This window comes from Pelophylax lessonae (genome assembly GCF_965119305.1).
Source record: "Pelophylax lessonae genome assembly, chromosome: 3".
NCBI lineage: Eukaryota > Metazoa > Chordata > Amphibia > Anura > Ranidae > Pelophylax > Pelophylax lessonae.
In genome coordinates, this window is record NC_138770.1 from 216289800 (window position 1) to 216302402 (window position 12603).

The window sequence follows — 12603 nt, forward strand, 5'->3', positions numbered from 1 at the left end:
CAGCAGCCTGTCAAAATCTATGACAGGCTAAAAATATGCGGCAGCTGAACTGTGTAACAAGTGGTACTCAGGTACATTTAGGGCTGTATGTATTCAGGGATGTATGTGGAAACTCAGAATACTTCCCTAAATGCATAAAGCCTTAAACACAAGTGCCACTCAGCACAGTATCCAGCCGGCGCATATTTCAGTCCGTCTCTGATTTTGACAGGCTGCAGGCAGCGGAGCTGGACGCTGCACCTGTGCATCCTAGGCACACGAAAATGCCAGGATTAGACACACATAGGATAAAGGCCTAGTGTGCATGTTTCCTAATTCAGACTACCTAGGCCAGTTAGGACATTCACGCAGCACCAATATACCTTGGCAAACTCACCCAACCTGGTCAAGAAAGGGTCATTCTATTTAATGTTAGATGCCAAGCATTCCCTTCATTTTGGGGATGGATTTCTGGTGAGTTCAGTTGAAGTTCACGACAAACTTCCCTGTACAGGAAGTCAGCAGAGTCTGCTGCAACAGGCTCTTCCTTATACGGTCACATCTGTTTAATTACAGTAACTAGGTTGATCAACACCATTTCCCATTCATTGTACTATGAAATGTCTGAATAAATATGCAGAAGAACTAGACTGTGGCTGTCAATGGAAGCCAGCCAGCGTTAAAGGTCAGAAGATGAATCCATTCTTGTTTACTGAAAAAAAAAAAAGTAATTCCCACTGGATAAGCTTTCTATTCTCTTCAACAGATTGCAGTATATTTTGGTGTAAGTAGAGGATGGATGAACACAAATTACAACACGGACTGTTGTGTGTGGCTTTTCAGTAGCGGAGGATTTCTCATCAGCTCAGACGGGCAGCAGATCGCTTATGAAATAAGAAGTATGTTTCTGCAAAGGCTGTCTACTATAATACTATATTCATTGTGGATGCAGCCATTTTGAAAAATTACCTGCAGTGTCCAGTTACAGATTTTTTCCCTGGGCCCCCCAAAAGTCTAAATCTGGCCCTAGTGTGGAGGATTACCATTCTTGTGATTGAAGGAATCAAGTTGTTTTTTTTTTTCTTTTTTTTTGTTTAACATGCTGGTTAAAAAAAAAAAAAGACTTATGTATGGCATGCTTTAGTCTAGGGCAGAGTTCTCCAAATTGCATCCCATGGGCCGGATGTGGCCCTTTGCTTGCCTTTATCAGGCTCTTGGGGCACTATTCCTTCCACTGATACAAGGCACTATTTCTTCCACTATCACCAACAATGGGGTACTATTTCCTCACTGAAACCAACAATGGGGTACTTTTCCTCCCACTGACACCAAAGATGGGGGAACAAATTCTTCCACTAAAATCAATAATGGGGCACTATTACTCCTACTGACACAAATAACACACAAACTGTTGTGTGTGGTTTTTCAGCAGCAGAGTATTTCTCATCAGCTCGGACGAGCAGCAGATCACTTATGAAATAAGGTAGTATGTTTCTGCAAAGTCTGTCAGTGTCATTGTACGTAACACTATACGTAACTACATTCATATATTCATTGTGGACGCAGCCATTTTGAAAAATGACCTGCTGTGTTCAGTTACAGATCTTTTCCCTGCGCCCCACCACAGTCTAAATCTGGCCCTAGTGCAGAGGATTCCCCCCATCCTTGTGAATGAAGTTTTTTTTTTTTTTTTTTAGTTTAACATGCTGGTTGAACAACAACAAAAAAAGACTCATGTATGGGCTGTTTTAGTCTAGGTCAGGGCTCTCCAAACTGCAGCCCGTGGCCCTTTGCTTGCTTATATTCGGCCCTTGGGGCACTATTGTTCCACTGATTTGAGGCACTATTCCTCCCCACTAACACCAACAATGGGGCACTATTCCTCCCACTGAAACCAAAGATGGGGAACAAATTCTCCCACTGAAACCAATGATGGTGCACTATTCCTTCTACTAACACAAACTGTTGTGTGTGGCGCTTGCCAGTAGCAGAGGATTTCTTATCAGCTTGGATCGGCAGCAGATAACTTATGAAATAAGGTAGTATGCTTCTACAAAGTCTGACAGTAACATTGTATGTAATACTATATTCATTGGGACGCAGCCATTTTAAAAAATGACCTGCTGTGTCTAGTTACAGATGTTTTCCCTGGGCCCCCCCCCCCCCCAAAGTCAAAACCTGGCCCCAGTGCGGGGGATTCCCCCATCCTTGTGAATGGGAGAATCAATTTATTATTATTATTATTTTTTTTTTTTTTACTTAACACGCTGGTTTAACAACAAAAAAAATGACTCATGTATGGGCTGATTAGTCTAGGTCAGGGCTCACCAAACTGCGGCCCTTGGCCCTTGGCCCTTTGCTTGCTTTTATCTGGCCCATGGGGCACTATTGCTTCCACTGATATGAGGCACTATTCCTCCCACTGACACCAACAATGGGGTACTATTTCCCCACTGACACAAACAATGGGGTACTACTGCTTCCACTGACACCAAAGATGGGGAACAAACTCCCCCACTGATTGGTTGATTGGTTCAATCATGGGGCACTATTCCTTCTACTGACACCAAAGGTGTATTTTTTTACTCCCAGTGACCAACCAAGCCTATGGCTTTGTTTAGTCTCACCAATACCAGGGCATGTTCTACTCCCAATGGTCACAGTCCAGGCCCCCTGAAGTTTGAAGGGCAGGACTCTGGCCTTTTGTTTCCAAAGTCTGGGGACCCTTGGTCTAGGGGTAAAGGATTAAGAAGAAAATACTCCAGAGTTGAGTGTAGGTAACTGAATGTATTTTTATAGTGTGAGATAAACAATTCAGGGAGGTTAAATCTATCTTAGCCTTAGTAAACAGTGTGCTGGAAATTATATGGTATACAAAATAAGAAACAGAAACTATAATTATAATAATTGTAGAGACTTTTTACGCATCTTGCTTCTTTTAACCCTGTAAACGGAGATAATTTCCAGTAATCAATACAATATTACAGTTCTGTGATCTATTTCATTATCTTATCATAAACACACATTACATATACCGTATTATAGCATACTGTACATGGAGTAGATTGGTAAGGAGTGGACTGGTATGAAGTATATAACACAATGTACAGAATGGAATTATATGTAGCATATAACATACAATACAGCACAAAAAGTGGACTAGTATGAAATATATAACCTACATTCCAGTGTACAGAGTGTGGTATAAAGTTTATAACATACAACACAGTGTGCAGAGTAAACTGGTATGGTGTATATAGATTATACAACACAGTGTACATAGTCAGTGCCAGGACAAGGTCACCTAGAGCCCAGGGCGAACATGCCAAATTGCCCCTCCAAGATGTATGAGCATTATGTGTCACCAAAAAATCCCCCCCCCCCCCCAGAAAAAAAAATCAAGCTCTAATCTGTATGCTTACCCCCTAAGTATTAATTCCCCCTCCTCCCAATTCAAGTCTGCCTCTGCTGAAATCCCTTTCTCAGCGTGAATCTATGCCCCCCCAACTCTAATCCTCTCATTCCCTATATGCCCCACTGAAAAAAATTCTCCCTCCTAGTACAAATCCCTTATCCCTCAAATTTCCCCTCCGAGCACAAATCCTCTCCGCCCACTCCAATTCTCTCCCACCCTGCACAAGTTCTCCCCATTCCACCATCCCAGCATAAATCCCCCCACCCCCATTTCCCCTCCTAGCACAAATAGTCACAATCATTCCTGCTAGCACGAATCCCCCCTACCATATTACTTTTCTAGCACAAACCCCGCAAAATTCCCCTTCCTAGCACAACTCTTCTTCCCCCATCCCCCCTCCAAACACAAATCTCCTCAAATTTCCACTCCTAGCACACCTCCCCAAATATACCCTCCTAGAGTAATTCTTATTCCCTGCCACTCCCTGAATTCCCCCTCCCCCCAACCTCCTTGTGGTGCCCCCGATCTCACTTGATACCACAGTGTCCAGGGCAGCCGCCCCTCCTTCCCACCCCTTGTCCGGGCCCTATACATAGTGGACTGATATGAAGTATATAATATACAACACAATGCACAAAATGGACTCTTAGTATATATAATACGGCTCACTAAGTGGGCTGGTACAAAGTAAAGTTTACTAAAATGTACAGAGTGGACTGGTATAGAGTGTATACCATACAACATGGTGTACAGTTTGAACTGTTATAGTGAAAATAAGTTATTACATACAACACAGTGTACAGAGTGGACTGGTATGATGTATATAACATAAAACACAATGTACAGAGTAGACTTTTGTGGAGTATATACGAACAGGACACACAATGGGCTGGTATGACGTATATAATGTAAAATACGATGCACAGAGTGGACTGGTTTCGAGTATATAACATACAACATGGTGCACAGAGAGTGCTGGTGTGGAGTATATAACATGAGTGGATATACGGTATAGCATATAACAGAAAACAGTATACAGAGTGGAGTGTAGAGTTTACAGAGTGTAGCAGTATGAAATGGTGATGGCAATGTACAGGTGTTTTTGCTGAGTAGCCTGATAGGTGAAGGAGACACCCACAAGCAGCAAGGGGGCCAGCAGCTCAAAAATGATTATTAAAGCAAAAAAGAAGAATCATTTCTTTTCAGTTTTGCGCTAAAAAATAAGGGTTAAATACCACTGTAGGCCTAATGTAATGGCCTAAGTTCTAACGTAATGTTAGGCTTACTAGAATGTCCACTATGTGTTCACGCAATCTTATCCTTTTGTTGTTATCAGGTTGCTATTTCAAGGAAGAAACCTACAACCAGGCTACATGTATTCACAGAATTCTTCATCATGAGAAATATTTTTTACAGACCAGGAGGGCCTAATGTTTACCATCATAAATTCCACAGCTACCACTCAGCTTCGTAAAAGCTGCTAAAATCTTCATGTCAATAAAAATAAATAAAAAATTTTCTACGAAGATTCATGTTGTATAACCTACTGAATATCTGGTTGTTTTCCTGCTTACTTATAATGTTACTTCAGTACTTGTCAAATTGTTACCCTTCTTTAAAAACAAATAAAAACTTTTTTTGGGAAAAAAAATAAATAAACAAATAAAAAAAATATATAAAAAATAAAAATAATGATTTTGTGTTCAAATTCTTCATGTATATATGTCCATATTGGCACTTTTGCACTGCAAGTACCGGCTCGGCTCCACTCGGCCCTGCTTGGCTCTGTTTGGTTTTCCACTGCATGGTACTGCATGGTACGGTGTTGGAACGGTTCGGTACGGTTTGGTACAGTTTGCTTTCCACTAAAGTAAAGTGGGTGGGATAACAACGATTCTCTGACCAATCAGTGGCTAGTAGTGACAAAAAGTCAAGGCTGCATGCAAAGGATTGTGGGATATGGTACCGGTACGGCCCTCTTGGAACCACAACAGAGGTGGTACTGTTTAAGTGAGCTGTACCGTTCGGTTCCATGTAGTGGAAAAGCGCCGCCATACCGTACCGAACCGTTCCTACACCGTACCATGCGGTACCATGCAGTACCATGCAGTGGAAAAGCGCGAAAGCGAGCCGAACCATTCGGTTCCATGCAGTGGAAAAGCGCCTTATGTGTTTCAAATATCTAAACACTGATTTTAACCACTTGCCGACCAGTCACATTGACTGTACTGCGGCAAAGTGGCTCGTTCCCATCCAGCGACGTAAACCTACGTCGCTGGACTCCTCCCCTTGTGGGTGGCACGCGCGCACCACCGGAGGCTCGCTTCCGCTGTATTCAGTTACAGCGGAAGTCGGGCCAGGGGAGGAGCAGCGGGGATCACTGCCGCTCTTACCCGATCGTCGGGGAATCGAGTCTGGAGATCCGCCCGCTTGTGTAAACAAAGCGGGCGGATCTCCTAAGTGACAGGCAGGGTCAGATTGCAGGGTTCAGCATAGCTGAACCTGCGATCTGTCCCTATGTCACTCAGTCACCTCCCCCTACACATGTTAGTAAGCACCAGGCATACATTAACCCCTCCCTCTCCAATAAAATTAACCCCTTCCCTGCCAGTGTCATTTTTACAGTAACAGTGCATATGTATAGCACTGATTACTGTAGCAATGTCTCTGGTACCCCCAAAAGTGTCAAAAATGTCAGTCAAGGGTCCGATCTGTCCGCCGCAATGTCGCAGTCCCGCAAAAAAAAATTGCAGATCGCCGCCATTACTCGTTAAAAAAACAAAAACACCAAAAATGACAGAAATCTTTCCCTTAGTTAGTAAACGCAATAACTTTTGCGCAAACCAATCAAAATACGCTTATTGTGATTTTTTTTTACCAAAAATAGGTAGCAGAAAACAAATTTAAAAAAATTTTGATTTTTACATTTTTGGGGGGGGGGGGGGGGGGGAATTTCATATAAAAAAATGTGAAAAATATTGTTATTTTTTCAAAATTTACGCTCTTTTTTTGTTTATAGCGCAAAAAGTAAAAATGACACAGGTGATCAAATACCACCAAAAGAAAGCTCTGTTTGTGGGAAAAAAAGGACGTAAATTTTGTTTGGGTACGGCGTCGCACGACCACGCAATTGTCAGTTAAAGTCGCACAGTGCCGAATCGCAAAAAGTGGCCTGGGCGTAAGATAGCAAAATCCTCCGGTGGTAAAGTGGTTAAATGGAAATGATAATGTCTTTGGGTTAACAGTAATTTTTTTAAAAACTTTATAATTTTTTAAACTGATGCAAATAAATATGTAACTTATGGTACAGGATTCCCAAAGCACTATGGTAGCACAGAAGAAGTTGTTTCTTTTCAGGCATATCTCCCTTTTGGAATCATATGGACAGGATAGAGTGGGGAAGAATTAAAATCCCTATTATGTTTTACTTTCATCAGAGAGGCTCTTTTAGAGAAATTCCTTTCTGTCTGGTAAAAAGGTTCTCCTCAGAAAAGAAAGTGACACAAATCTCTCTTACAGAAACACAGTGAGAAGTATAATGCTTTTAATAAGTTAACTCTGGAAACGCTACAACCCCTGTAAGATTTTTTCTATTGTTGTCTGTGTCCCAGCTACAGATTTTCTCTCACTTCCTGTCTGTTGAAAGGTTATCTTGAGAACCGAAGATGAGAGGAAACAGAGCCCTGGATAGCAGTAAAACCTGAAAAGGGGCTCTAACCTTTCCACATTCAATCAAAAACTAAAAAGGAACGTTGGGTTCAGATACACTTTAAATTTCATTTATTTTCAAAGTTTCAAGAACTACATTTTATTTTAAACTTTGTGTAAGCATCTTTAATATTTATAAACATGATTGTTTAGAAATATTTTGTGTGCATTTCATTATTATTGGTATAATAAAAGAAAACACTATAGTAAGTAATATAAAAATACAAAAACGGTTGTCATAAAGGGATTAAAGTAGACCTGAATTCATTAAGAGAGGAATTGCCGTGTTATAGGGGACATCTAGAAATGTTAATTGTGACTAAGTAGTACAGTTAAAATTTAAAAATACATAGGATTTAGACAAAAACTCTAATTTCTTTTTTATTTGTTTTCCTCCGCACTTTTAACCACTTTACCACCGGAGGATTTTGCTGTCTTACGTCCAGGCCACTTTTTGCGATTCGGCGCTGTGCGACTTTAACTGACAATTGCGCGGTCGTGCGATGCTGTACCCAAACGAAATTTACGTCCTTTTTTTCCCACAAACAGAGCTTTCTTTTGGTGGTATTTGATCACCTATGCGATTTTTACTTTTTGCGCTATAAACAAAAAAGAGCGTTTATTTTGAAAAAATAACAATATTTTTAACATTTTTTTATACGAAATTCCCCCCAAAAAAAATGTAAAAATCAAACTTTTTTTTAATTTTTGGCCAATTTGTTTTCTGCTACCTATGTTTGGTAAAAAAAAATCACAATAAGCGTATTTTGATTGGTTTGCGCAAAAGTTATTGCGTTTACTAACTAAGGGAAAGATTTCTGTCATTTTTGGTGTTTTTTTTTTAACGAGTAATGGCGGCGATCTGCGATTTTTTTGCGGGACTGCGACATTGCGGCGGACAGATTGGACCCTTGACTGACATTTTTGACACTTTTGGGGGTACCAGTGACATTACTGCAGTAATCAGTGCTATAAATATGCACTGTTACTGTAAAAATGACACTGGCAGGGAAGGGGTTAATTTTATTGGAGAGGGAGGGGTTAATGTATGCCTGGTGCTTACTGACGTGTGGGGGGGGGAGGTGACTGAGTGAGTCAGGGACAGATCGGATGTTCAGCTATGCTGAACACTCCGATCTGTCACTCCCTGTCACTTAGGAGATCCGCCCGCTCTGTTTACACAGGCGGGCGGATCTCCAAACTAGATTCCCCGACGATCGGGGAAGAGCAGCGGCAATCGCCGCCGCTCCTCCCCTGGCCCGACTCCCGCTGTGACTGAAAACAGCGGGAGCGCGCCTCCGGCGGCGCGCGAGCGCCGCCTACAGGGGGAGGAGTCCAGCAACGTAGGTCTACGTCGCTGGACGATAACGAGCCACTGTGCCGCAGTAGAGGCACAGTGAGCGGAGTTAAAGTGGTTAATGAAACACCCCTATTGGACTATCCAGCAAAATGATAACTGCATATGTGCACTGGCCCACTGGACAATAAATCTATTTTCTTTTTTATTGTCTTTCTTCCGTATTTCATGCAATTGAACAACTCTTATTTCTTTCTTTTGTTCTTTCTTCCATATTTCATGAAACAGCCCCAATGAACTATACAGCAAAATTACGTCTGCATATGGGCACGGTGTATCCAGCATATCCAGAATCTAAGTTAATTGGACTGAATTTATCATTACTCCGAATGCTTTTTCCTTCGGGCCACTTCAGCACCAAGAAGTGCCCACTAAGTGAAAGCAGCGTGATCTCTCTTGGAGTTTAGGGGCTATTTAGAAGACATTGAAACCACATAGGAAGCTTCCCCTTTGTGGTCCCACTTTGAGATTTTCTACCAAAAGTGGTGGTACTTGCCAAAAATTGAAGGCTATTTAAAATGAAGTCATTTTTTCTACTTTAAACTGCACCTTAAGGTAAAATAATAGAATTTTTAGTGAGGTCACTGAAATCACACAATACTCTGATTGTACTTGGTGGGGTTAGGTGGGTTTTTTTTTTGCACGACTAGGTTTTTTTACCTTCTGAAAGAACAATATTATTATTATAGAGGATTTATATAGCGCCAACAGTTTACGCAGCGCTTTACAACTTGAGGGTAGACAGTACAAATACAATACACTTGAATACAGTAGGAATCAGAGGGCCCTGCTCATTAGAGCTTACAATCTAAGAGATATATAGCAAAGTATTAAACTGGGTTAGACTTACTGTTTTTTTTTTTTTTTTTCATTTTGTTATGTTACTTTGTGTTGGAGTAGTGCACATCCCAATATGCTATGACAGCGAAAATATCCATACTCCATCTATGTGCTATATAACAATCATTGCACTCATTGCACAAACCCTGATTATATACAACTATTAGAATGCTCCCTCTACAATCTTTGGGTTTATATTTTACATTTATAATTTGAATGGGTCAGGTTCAGGAATGGGTCAGGGCTAGAAATTGGACTTTTATTTTTCCTCAATTTCATAGACTCTTTTACCCATACTTTACCTTTTGGCTTGTGTATTGTTTTATTGATTATGTATTTGTTTGTAGGCTAACTGAAGATGGACAGTCAGCACAACAAAATCAGATTCTAAATAGTGTGAATTATTTATTTTGTTCAGTTGTGCTGATATAGGATCTTGAGGCTTTCACTGTACTGGAAAATATTCAAATTTCATTTTTTGCCATGTGTGATTTGTGAAAGAAATGTAATGCTGTCTGTGCCAGGAGGGTGTGTTTGGGGATAAACCTGGCCCCCTAAATGTGTTTTTTGGGATTTTAATATGTTTAAACATCTGAAATGAGTGAGGCTTTAAAGTATTTTATATCTCACAAAGCCTATACTTTTTGGCATTATTTTGCAACTGAATAATTCAGAAATGTACTTTCTGGCAACTTTTTCATTATTACAATATCTAAAAAATAGTAGTGGTAATTGACTGCGTGTCTTTGGTAGATCTGTGCTCTTTGCAGAATTATTCTACTTGGTTTGACCCTAATTTTATTTGAGTTTGACGTGTCTTGTCTAGATGGTTGAAAGACTGACTACCATAGGATCTTGCAGAATTAAATTATTTCCAGAAGGAAACAATTTATATTTCTAAAGCTAAACTCCATGGTGACAGTGATTTTACAAGATTGCAGTAGACTACAAATGAGATAAGTGATATGGCCACTGCTTTATTACTGGAAATGACCCTATCCCATAAGGTCTTTGTCACTCAACTCAAATCTTACTGAACATTTAGATGTTAACTTTCAATTTTAATGCTGGTCTGACATTTATGTTCTACTGCATAAAAACAGTGGTAGACAACGTGCTGCTAGGTGTAAAAAGAAGGTAGCTGCTGGCAACAAATAGTTAGATAAACTATATAACAAATGGTATCATATAAATTGCCGTGCTAAAAGTGATGATGTGCAAACCAAACTTAAATATAATAATATACAATTTTAATTTATAGTCCACATAAATAAAGTGAATATATGCAGTATCTTACAAAAGTGAGTACACCCCTCACATTTTTGTAAATATTTTATTATATATTTTCATGTGACAACGCTGAAGAAATTACACTTTGCTACAATGTAAAGTAATGAGTCTACAGCTTGCATAACAGTGTAAATGTTCTGTCCCCTTAAAATAACTCAACACGCAGCCATTAATGTCTAAACCGCTGGCAACAAATGTGAGTACACTACGGCATCCGGTGAGTCCCGGACAGCCAAGGCATTCATGGACTTCACTTGATAGAGAAAGTCGTCAAGTAAGTATTGGGAGGTTGAGGGGGGATGCTGCCCACAGAAGGTTTTTTATCTTAATGCACAGAATGCATTAAGATAAAAAACCTTCTGCTTTTAGAACCACTTTATTTAGACTACAATATACGGAATCTACGCACATGATAAAAACAGGTAAGCGCTTTAAGGAATGCACTCCCAGGCTTCATAGCACAGACTTCAGACAACACTTCACCAAGATTACAGATTCAAAGAGGCATAATGACGTTGCGTGCGTTAGCTCCACCCAACATGTTTCTTCATATAACACTCCACTTTCTATCCCAGAATTTGTGTGGCTCCGCTTGACCATTTGCTTTTGTTTATTGTATTGGCATTTTCATGAAAATGAATAAAAGTAATTTTTCAAAAAGACACAAACCAAAGCAGCTTTGTATCCATGAGTATAACCTGCTTTTTTTCAATACAAGCAGTGAAATACCTAAATTTGAATTTGTGGCAGCTTCTTGCAGCCCCTGTACAGTGAAACTCAGACTGGGGAAGGAGGAAGCACTGCAAGGAACCATGAAGTCGTTGCTGCAGTGTAAGGAGCATGGTAATAGGGCGAATAACAGAGTGGCAGAGAGAGATGAGCTGAGCAGTCTGATTCTGCTCTTTTCATTGTCCTGTTACAGGATGAGGGTGGGGGAAAGACCTGTAAGTGGTACTGATATACAACAGAGAAAAATCAGGTCTCCCACCCTGCCAGACAGGGCTGTGTGGTGTGGCAGAGCTGTGTAAATCCTTGAATTGGATGGGCACAAATACAATTCCTCTAGCAGGTAAATAACATGTGTCTAACACAAGGCCTGCTGGCCAAATCCGGCCCTCCAGGCCATTTTATGTGGCCCTCGCACCTCTCCTGCAGCTGCAGCACTGCTTTCATCTCTACCCTCACCTTGTCTCAGCAATCAGCATCAGAAGGGAGGACAGAACTCCTCTGCCAGATCCTGCACTATTTTGTTCAGCAGCAGAGAGAGTTCTCTCTGCCCTGTCTCAGTAGTTGACAACAGAAAGGTGGATAGAACTCCTCCTAAAGATCCTGTGCCTCTCTTTGCGGCTGCAGTACCCCCTCATCTCCACCCCAGGCAGCTGACTCCCAACCTCCTCTGTTCCTTCTTCAGACCCTGCACTTTCTGCTTCCCAGCTCTTACCCCGGCTTCTTCCAGGCAGCAGTTAAGGGGGGTGCACTGTGATGTAAGGGAGATTTGGGGATTCTTGACTTCTAAAGGTGGGGGGGGGGGGGGCTTTTGACATCTGATGAAAGAGGGGGTGGGGTGCTCTGGACATCTAGTCTTTTTAGATACAACCGGCCCTTTGGAGGGCAACCATAATCCTGAAGTGGACCGCAATGAAATTGAGCTTTACACCCCTGAGGTAAATCAATCTCTTTTATGTATTTAATTTGTGTATTTAGCAGTTTTCTGTATTTGAGCTTTACCAAAACAGATTAGCTATTCAATACTATTTTCAAAATCTAGTATTTTACTACCTTGCCAAATCTATTACAGAAGGTGATAAGTGGATAAATCCACGAAACGCGTAGAGCAGTTTTGGATGTAATGTTCTAACAATTAAGTGCTAATCACCAGATTACTCTTATGAATCATTGATTTTTTGTACCTATGACTCATCTCTATGTTTTCATGCTGATGTCAGACTTGAGAGGTATCAAGGTCATCATTGACATCATTATGTGCAATCATATTATGTGATGATGGAATGGG